Genomic DNA, 10440 nt, shown 5'->3' with positions numbered 1-10440 from the left:
AGGGTAGGGTCCAGGCACCCCAAGGAGAGACGACCTGGGTCTAGAAGGAAAGGGATGGGAACTGGCTGGCCCTGAGTTTGAGGCACCGGGCCTCCCCCAGGGTTAGCTGGGGTCTCTTGGCTGGGCTTGGGGGAGGAGGTGAGAAGAGTTTGTGGGGCTGAGTCTCAATTTACAGCAGTGGTTCCCAATCTTTCTTTGGCCATGCCCCATGTAAGCATTTCTAACATCCTGATGGCCCTCCCCCCCACATAGAATTCTTATTATTCAAAACGTGAGCTCCCATTCACATGGAGGAAGCCTAAAAGGCCATGAACTTGTTCTAAACAAGCTTCCCAAGAACATGGCATTCATGAGAGAGAAAAATAAAAGAACGAAAGGACAGTTGAAGTGCTGAGAAAGAAATCACTAGAAATTGTTAAAAAAAAGAATATGAAGTGATATGAAAAAATAGCAAATAGTTTCAAAACATATAATAGAGAACTGAAATGCATAAATATGTCACAATATATATTTATAGACTGTATATGAGGCCCCTAGAACCATAAGAAATGCAAAAAAATTCACTGTTAGTAACTCATTCTCGAATTGCCCCCCTTAAAAATTAAATTGCCTCCCTGTGGGGCGTATGCCCCACGTTGGGACCCACTGGCCTACAGATTAGGATGCCTGTGTCTCCAAGACCAGAATCGGTGAGCCTGGTGGAAGTGGGCGGGGCCCAGACAGGGAGCACAGGGCTCCACAGGGAGGTCCCCCAGTCGCAGTGGGTTTGACCAGGACCAGGGCAGAGCCTGGAGTGAGAGGCTGGGAGGCTGCCAGTAGAGCTATGGCCGGGATCTCTGAGCTGTAGGTAGGCCTAGTTTGCTTCTGGGGGATTTCATCCTGCCAGACTCAAGCTGGCCTTGAGGCAAGTGGGCTGGGCGGTTGCAAGGGTGTGAATTTTGCAGGAACACAGAGGTGAGCTGCAGTTGTTAACAGGCTCTGGAGGCGGGTGAGGTCCTGACAGGGTGGCTCACCAAGCTAATGGGACTTGGATCCGTTTGCAGGGTGTCCGGGCTGGGCTCCAGGTAGAGCAAGTACTGCGCAAAGTGCACGCAGTTGCTGAGCGTAGGGCGGTAGGGAGACGGGTCCGCGTCCACGCCACTGCGCCTGCGCAGCACACGCCACAGCGGGCGCCGCCCCTGCTTGGACTCAATGCCTTCGCAGGAGCCCAGGAGCATGTGTGGCCCGCGCCCACCGGGAGTTTAGCCCGCGGGAGTGGCCAGATGGATACGGATCACAGCCCGGCTTAGATTGTGCACTCCCGAGATCGTGCACCCCCACTTCCCAGGACCCGGAGGTGGGTACCTAAGCGCCCATTTTGAGAAACCTGCGGCCCCAGCTCGGACCATGGTCTCCCTTCCCCTGTGGCCTGCCCACTGGTGGAGCGGGACTCGGGTGGGCGGTCTTCTTTGCAGACTAGGCCTCTGCTTCAGCCGGAAACTCTTACCCTCCAAGTGGATGATCTCGCCGTGGCCGCAGTACACACCCACGTGGGCCCCGCACCAGCGTCCCGTGGGGGCCATCAGCCTGAACAGGAAGAGGACTCCAGGCTCCGGCTCCCTGCCCTCCAATTCCACGGCCTCTAAGTGCTGACCCAGGAAAGCCTCCGAGAGGAAGAATTTAAGTCACGGCCTGTGAGGAGAAAGGGACCAGGAGTTTGCACAGGCCACCTCCTCCCACCAGGCATCTGGTTAGATGGTCTGCCCAGGGTTCAGGGAGACCTGGCTGGGGGACAGGCCCAGGGTGAATGTCCTCACTACCCCACACCTGCCTCCCTGTGCCGAGGAACTCCGAGGCCTGGAGATCACAGGTCAATCCTGCCCCGAGCCACCCCTGAGAACCCCTCAGTTTCCAGCAACTGGGACCTCCTCTTCAGCCAAGTCTTATCTCCAGTTCCAGCTACTCCGTTATCTTCCCTTCCTCTGCTCGCGGACCCCCTCCCCAACCTTCTCCCATCTTGCTACTCCCTGGAGGAGGCACCGTAGACAGTGTCAGCTGGTACCTGGGGTGACAGATGTCCCGAAGGAACAGAAACCACAGAGAGATCTGCCCCCCGGACCCCTCTACCCACCTCAACAGCTAACGTCTAGTGAGCACTTGGCTCATTTGATCCTTAATATATATAATCCGTTTGATGGGTACAGTAGCCCATTTTCAGGATAAGGAAACAGGCTCAGAGATTGCCAGAAAGTACACGGTATGCGTCTTATGCCCTTTGTACTAAACATCGGTCACCTCTTACCTTCTCTTCCTCTACAAGGAAGTGAGAATGCATTTAGTTCGCATTTCTCCTTTCTTCACTGAGGGCTCTGGGACTTGGGAGGAGGACCTCACTCCCTGGGCCTGGGCGAGGGTGAAGGAAGGGCCTGTTGGGCACGCGCTCTGGCAGAGCAGCTGAGAGACGGAAGTGACCCGCCACCCCTGGGTCTCTGGGTATCTTTGTTGGACGGGAGTGGGTTGGCTCCAGCTGATTTGAGGTGGGTGGCAAGGACCCACATAGAAATGAGGAGCAGGGCTGCCCAAGCCCACACTGCAGAGTGCTAGCTGCTATGTTCCTCCCATCCCTGACCCCCTTGGAAGTTCCCTCTGGCCCCAGTCCACAGGATCTTCCACTTACTACCGGGTGAGTCTCATTTTCCCACACGGAGCTGTTGGAAGATCAGGTGACCAACTCCTCCCAGTTGGCTTTGGGACTTCCCAGGTTTTAAAGTCGAAAGACCCACATCCAGGAACCCAGGAAAACCTGGATGGTAGCTCACCCGGGGTTCAGGTTCCCTCACGTCCATCTCCCTTGACCTCAGGAGACCACAGGGAGGACCCAGTGTGCACAGTCCTGCAGCCATGCTCCTCTGCAAAAAATATATATTTTTATTGATTTCAGAGAGGAAGGGAGAGGGAGAGAGATAAACATGAATGATGAGAATCATTGATCGGCTGCCTTCTGCACGCCCCACACTGGGGATCGAGCCTGCAACCTGGGAATGTGCCCTTGACTGGAATCAAACCCGGGACCATTCAGTCCACAGGCTGATGCTCTATCCACTGAGCCAAGCCAGCCAGGGCTATACCACTTTTTTATATAGGACATCTTGTTCCTCTGGGCCTCAACTTCCTCATCTGTGAACTAGGAATAATAAGCCTAAAAGGCTGGGCACCACTGAGAGCTCTCTGTGAGCTGGACAAGGGGGAATAGGCAAGGTTTGTTTATCTTAGGTTTGCCCCTGAGTTGGGCATCAGAGGAGGAAGGGCGGAGAGAAGGCATCTTTTCAGCTCAGAGGAGAACAATGGGCCCTCAGAGGCCGGCTGCCTCCCTCTGACCCCTGCCCCAGAGGCTCAGGGAATCACCCAGCTGGAAAGGCCCTGGCTCTCCCGCTGCAAGTTCCCAGGGGGGAGGAGGGGGGAGGGGAGAAGGGGAGAGGGATGAAGGGCAGAGGTACTCCGGCCAGCAGCAGCCGGGCTCCTGGACTCAGCCAGGGTCTGGGTGAGAAGATGCCCATTCAGATAGTGGATCTAGGTCCGAGGTGTTGCTCCACCCATCATGACGACATTGATTGCCAGACACTGAGCTACAACCCATTTGACTCTAACAACAACATCACGAAAGATACTGTTGTTGTCATTCCTGTTTTCCACATGGGGAAACTGAGGCTAGGAGAGGTGGCCAAGGTTACAAACTAGTCAGTGGAGGAACCAGGATTCGGATCCAGGCAGCCTGGCTCCAGTGCCCGTGACCCTAACCGCTGTACAGTACCGCTCCTTCCTGCTGCCAGCCAATGAGCGCTGCCCTTCCCCAGACCCCATCACCGGGAGGGACTGGCCCTGTGCCCGTCCCGCCCTGGGGAACCTTTCCCCTTGGCTTCCAGTGACAGGAAAAGGAGCGAGGCCGGGAGCTGTGAGCAAGAACCCAGGGATGGACAGCCCCAGCCAGGGCACCAGCCTGAGAATGCTGCCCAGCCTATCAGAGCCCCTTCCAGAGGCCCGAGTTCTTTCTCCTCGCCCTGACGCCTTCAGAACAGAGTGGCTGGGGTGGCCCTGAGACTGGGTGTGGGGGTGGCAGGCAGTCTCTGGGACCCAGGGACCCTCTCCTTCCCCCAGAGGCCTCTGCAGGACCTCAGCCCAGTGGGGTCCTGTCACTGAGCACAGGGCTGGTGGGGCTCTGTGGCTGTGCTCGGACCCCAATTTCCAGACCCTCCCGTCCCATTTCAGTCTCATCCTGGACAAAAGTTCCTCTGTGAGAGGCAAGGTTTTGGGGTCAGTGCTCCCTGCTCGCCACCTTCAGTTAGAAAAAGGGCTGGGGCAGCCCTAGCTGGTTTGGCTCAGTGGATAGAGCGTTGGCCTGCGGACTGAAGGGTCCCAGGTTCGATTCTGGTCAAGGGCACATGCCCGGGTTGCAGGCTCGATCCCCAGTGGGGGCGTGTAGGAGGCAGCCGATCCATGATACTCTATCATCGTTGATGTTTATAGCTTTCCCTCTCCCTTCCTCGAGCCTCAGTGTGTGCGTGTAGGAGGCAGCCGATCAATGATTCTCTCTCATCGTTGATGTTTCTAGCTTTCTCTCACTTCCTCTCTGAAATCAATAAAATATATTTAATAAATAAGAAAGAAAGAAAGAAAGAAAGAAAGAAAGAAAGAAAGAAAGAAAGAAAGAAAGAAAGATAGCTGGGGTCAAAGCAGGCCCTTCCCACGAGCCCCCAGCACACCCTGTGGTGGCCTTTCCTTCCCTTACAAAGCCTCTGGCCAGAGTGACCCCATCCCGCAGCCCAGCCCCAGCCCCAGCAGCTCACCTTGCAGCGCGCTCCACACCTTGCTAGGTGCTCTCCTTCTGTGGCCAGAGCAGGGAGAACAAGGGGTCTGGTCCGCCCCTCAGGCAGATAAAGGAGCCAAGCAGGAAGCCCTGAGGGCCTGTTCTGAGCATCACAGGCTAGGCCAGTCTGGTGGCAGCACTTTTTGCTCCTAGCAGCCTTGGGGGCAGGTGACAGCCAGATAGTGTGAGGCTAGGGTTTTTGGTTGGGTAACTGGTACCCTCACCCACACTCTCCTCCCTTCTCCTGGTGTTCAGCCCCCACCCTATACTTGCTTGTGCCAGCCCTGCCCCTTGTGCCTGCTCTCTGAAGGGGTCCTTCTCCCTCACTGGCCTCCCCAGGGCACTCAAATGCCATATCCACCATATACCACGTCATACAATGTAGTTCTCTCTACTAGTATATGTAATATAGTTCTCATCATATAACTGAGTTCTCTATTCAGCCTTAATAGGGAAAATAATTCTAAATTAAAAAATTTTCAGACTACAGAAAAAATAACTCCCTAATTTAAGGGATCGAGTATAATTTCAAATACGCCCCTCTGATTAGCATAGTTCCAAAAAACCCTACATATCAACCTCACTCATAAAAGATACATTCTATGTCAGAATGGCTATCATCAACAAATCAACCAACGACAAGTGCTGGCGAGGATGTGGAGAAAAAGGAACCCTCGTGCACTGCTGGTGGGAATGCAATTTGGTGCAGCCACTGTGGAAAACAGTATGGAGTTTCCTCAAAAAATTAAAAATGGAACCATTTGACCCAGTAACCCCACTTCTAGGAATATATCCCAAGGAATCAGAAACACCAATTAGAAAGGATTTGTGTACCCCTATGTTCATAGCAGCACAATTTACAATAGCTATGATTTGGAAACAAAATAGTAAAAATGCCCATCAGCAGATGAGTGGATTAAAAAACTGTGGTACATCTACACAATGGAATACTACGCTGCTGTAAAAAAGGAATCCTTACCACTAGCAATAGCATTGATGGACATAGAGAGCATTATGCTAAGCGAAATAAGCCACAACCTAAGGACTTGTATCCATGCCTATGAGCATAACCCATGGACACAGATAGAGACACTAGGGGAGTGAGGGCATGTGCTGGGAGTTGGGAATGGCTGGGGAGAGGTCAATGGTGGGAAAAGGAGACATATGTAATACTTTAATCAATAAGGAGTAAAAAAAAAAGATACATTCTAAATAAAATGCCAATAAATTGTACCCAAAAGTATATCAAAAGAATAATAATACTTTTGACCAAATAATACTTTGTCCATGAGTTGTTTGGAAATGCTATTAGTATTTTAAAAGACACCATATCGCCCAGCTGGCGTGGCTCAGTGGTTGAGCATCTATCTGTGAACCAGGAGGTCACGGTTCAATTCCCAGTCAGGGCACATGCCTGGGTTCCGGGCTCCATCTCCAGTGTGGGGAGTGTAGGAAGCAGCTGATCCATGATCCTCTCTCAACATTGATGCTTCTATCTCCCTCTCCCTCTCTGAAATCAATAAAAAATATATTTAAACATTTTTAAAAATAATAAAGGCACCATATCAAAATGTTTATTATTTGGTGATAAAAGTGCTATCTTTAAAACACTGGATTTTCCCATTCTGGAACAGAAATCTATATTTACTTGAGTTTTTAATACCTTTCAATAATATTTCCTATTTCCCATAAAAGTATTTTACATCTTTTGTTCAGTATATACATTTCTGCATTTTATCAAGTTGTTATTTATCTATTCCCATTTTGCTAAGTGTTTTCTTTTAAATGAGATACTGATTTTTTTCAGAAAACACTTTATCGGTTGAAATGCCCATATAGCTTAAAATCTCTTAACTGCTAATACAATGATTTACAGCAACAGATTTTTCTAATGGTATATCATTGCTGGGATCAACGCCTTCTTGTTCCAGATGGAATGCAGGATGAATTTGTTAGTATTTTATTTTAGAGCTTTGTATCTATGTTTGGTGTCTAGTTTTTTCTTGTGCTATTTTTGTTAGATTTTAGTAGGAAGGGGATGTTAATGTTATAAAACAGGTTGAACAACACTCCCCTCCACCCCAATGCAATATACAGCACAACTTCCATCACAGAAAAATTCACAAATCAAAATTATGTGGCTTGATGGCAGCGTCCTAGGGATAAGGGAAAGCATGAGCAGACACTATAGGATCGAAGAGTAACACTAAGTAGGTTTGGCTTAAGCTGCTAATTAACCTTCAAAGTACAACTCCTCTGCCCAAATACTGACTTATTCCTCATTTTATTTTTTAAGTAATTTTTTTTTTTATTGATTTCCTAGAGGGAGAGGGAGAGATAGAAACATCAATGATGAGAATCATTGACTGGCTGCCTCCTGCACGCCTCCTACTGGGGATCGAGCCTGCAACCGGGGCATGTGCCCTTGATCAGAATCAAACCTGGGACCTTTCAATCTGCAGGCTGACACCCTATCCACTGACCTAAACCAGGTAGAGCTACCCCTCATTTTACATCAAGAATAAGAACTTTCTTATTTAACTCATTTTACATCTCAACCTGGGCTTTCTCGTCTGTGACGTTGGTTTTCCTGGAATAAATATCACATGATCTCACTTACTTGTGTAATATAATGAACATAAACTGATAGCACATCCAAATCCTACCCACCTATCAAGGAAATAGCCCAAATGTCCACAAAAACTTCTCAGATCCAATTGAACAACGTTTGAATTCACTTGCACTACAACCATTTATTGTTGACTGTTGTCTTGCCTACTTCTTAAGCTCTTGGCACCTGTATGGGGCTGGGCAGTGTCACCCCAAAAATTCATGTCCTCCGCGAACCTCAGAATGTGACTTCATCTGGAAATAGGGTCACGGCAGATGTACTTAGTGAAGGCCAGGTCATACTGGGGTCGAGTGGGCCCTCGATCCAACAGGACTGGTGTCCTTCCAGGAGAAGAGACTCAGAGAGGGAGAGGCACAGAGTGAAGTGGCTGCAAGCTAAACAACGCCATGGATTGATGGACGCCACCCGAAACTAGAAGGAGGCAAGGACGGGAATTTACCCGGTTGCAGAAGAAGAGTGATCCTGCCGACACCTTCTTTTCGGATTTCTAGCCTCTAGACCTGTGAGAGGACAAATATCTGTTGTTCAGGCCACCCGGCTTGTGACAGCCTTAGGAAACTAAAACAAGGACTATGATGTTTCTAATCCGTCTGCCTGGCCCCACAGTGGAGTGGACGGCTACGCAGGTGCTATGTGAAACCAGACAACCGATGGGTCCGGGCTGCCTGTCACTACGTGAGCCAATGAAGCAGAGACAGGGCTGAATCAAATACGAGTGTTTATTCCAATACTGCCGGCAGCATGGGAGAGCAGCAGGTCACCCACAAAAATCTGTTTGCCTCTCTCTGTAAGCCAGCTGCTGATATGGGGGAGAAGAACTAAGATTACATGGGAAAGTTGGCACTGTATAAACATGACAGGTTACAAGTCATGCGGGCTGGGGGGTGGGGATCGCAGAGGGCAGGTGCCTGTGTACAACTCCCGCCCAGGTTAGACTGTGTTTTAAATCAGAACAGAACCATCATGGTTAACAGGGCATGATTAATATTTATTTTATTTTTTATAACTAGGGGCCTGGTGCACAAAATTTGTGCATTCGGGCGGGAGGGGAGGGTGTCCCATCAGCCCTGTGACTCTTGCAGTCCAGGAGCCAGCAGTCGGAGGCCCTTAGTGCTGCCATGGACGTAGGTGGCTCCAGCCACTGCCTCACCAGCCCATGAGCCCAGCTTCTGGCTGAGCCAGCTCCCCCTGTGGGAGCACAGGGACCACCAGGGGGCAGCTCCTGCATTGAGCTTCTGCCCCCTGGCAGTCAGTGTGCATCATAGCTACTGGTGGTTCCTGTTCCATCAATTTGCATATTAGCCTTTTATTATATAGGAAAGAGGATAGCTAGTTCCCAATATTATATATATTTCTGCCCCTAACATACTAGTCCCTCCCTTGCCAGCAGTAAGAGTCCAGAATAACCTGGCGCTTAGGGCACCTGCTGACAGGATTGCACAGCCAATGGTCATTAAGTGATGGGCTTTCTTTTTTTTGTTTAATTCTCGCCCGAGGGGTGGGGGGAAAGAGAGAACGAGAGAAAGAGATAGAGATAGAGATAGAGAGAGAGAGAGAGAGAGAGAGAGAGAGAGAGAGAGAAACATCCACCTGAGACACATCTGATTGGTTGCCTCACACACGCGCCCCAACCAGGGTATGGAACCTGCAACCCAGGCAGGTGCCTTTGACCGCGAACCGAACCCGCACCCCTTGGTGCGCGGGCCGCGTTCTAACCATGGAGCCAACCGGCCAGCGGTGGGCATTCTTACAGCAGCTTGTGGGGCTACACGGATACGCAAAACACAGAGAAACTAAAACTAGTGGTAGGCGGAGCTAAGCACGAAAAGGGCGCTGAGGGAGGTCGCCCGAGAGGAGGAGGGAGTTTTGAGGCGATGGAGCCTCCGAGTCGCCCTGCCGGGCCCCGCTGAAGGGCTCCCGGCCTTCTCCCCACGCCTCGCACCCAGCAACATGACCTCCTGTCCGGCTGTCCCTCTGTCCGAGCCCCGTGGGTGACACTGGCCGACCTCAGGGAGAGCGCTCCGCCTCACCCCGGCTGAGCCCGCGCGCCGCGTTGGTCCTTTACGTCATCACGCTGTTCGGGGGCACCCTAGTTCTCTGGGAAGTCAGAGAAAAGTGGGCCTTGGAATCAGGTTCAGGGCTTAGCCTGGGACAAGGGGCCATTGCTCCCGATTGCAAGCTTTATGGGTTCCTTTAGGGTTTAGGAGACACATTCCTGTGGGCGCGTAGGGACCCAGATATTCTGAACCTGTGACTCCTCGAGGCATCAGCATCTGTCGCATTAATTTGGACGAGGAAGAAGAGGTCTTTTCTAGGTGCCTAGGGAGTCTGTGGCTGGTTTCTAAACTGTAAATTGTACATATGACGGTGTCAGGTGGCTTATACCTTTCTCCGTGGCTCTATACTTACTTTTGGATTTTGCTTCTCTTGTTCTTTTTTTTTTAATCTCACCGTCCCTTTCCCCTTTAACTGGATGGAAAGGAAGCCCGAGGGCAAGAATCTTTCTCAGGAGCGGAGTGGTAGGACAGGTTTACCAAGAAGTAATGTTTATACTCAGGAAATCCGTCTCTAAAAACTAAGTTCCTGCTTTGTTAGAAAGCACTCGGGGTGCCCGGCTGGCAAGGCTAATCGACCTGTGAACTAGGAGGTCAGGGTTCGATTCCCGGTCAGGGCACATGTCCTCAGATGCCGGAGGGCTGCTTGCGTCTGTCGCGTAGAGTAAGGCCGCTGTCTGGCCACTTGGCGGGGCGGGTGACAGTGGCGTCCTCGTAGGCGGGCGGGTTTCAGGGGGTGCGGCGGGGACCCCGAGTTTAGGGGAGGGGTTGGCGACACCAGCGAGCGCCCTAACTCATCCTAACTCATGGTGCTTAGCTGTCTCGTCCTCTTCTGAGAAACGAGCCGGTAGCGGTGGTGGGGAGAGGCGTGGAAGGGAGAAGTACGCAGAGTAAAGTTTAATTTTAAAAAT

General features: G+C 51.1%; 1 long non-coding RNA gene across 1 annotated transcript in view; it reads left to right on the top strand.

The window, feature by feature from the left end:
• The first annotated feature begins 10156 nt into the window (after nt 1–10156).
• Nucleotides 10157–10440, top strand: part of LOC107182822 — a 2686-nt gene continuing 2402 nt past the window's right edge. Inside the window, exon 1 of the long non-coding RNA XR_001513571.1 lies at nt 10157–10193. This is a non-coding gene — a long non-coding RNA (uncharacterized LOC107182822). The remainder of the gene's footprint in view (nt 10194–10440) is intronic.

This window comes from Myotis davidii, unplaced genomic scaffold, assembly GCF_000327345.1.
Source record: "Myotis davidii unplaced genomic scaffold, ASM32734v1 scaffold898, whole genome shotgun sequence".
Classification (NCBI taxonomy): Eukaryota; Metazoa; Chordata; class Mammalia; order Chiroptera; family Vespertilionidae; genus Myotis; species Myotis davidii.
The sequence above is the reverse complement of the archived record's forward strand: the minus strand, read 5'-3'. Positions and strand labels throughout refer to the sequence as shown.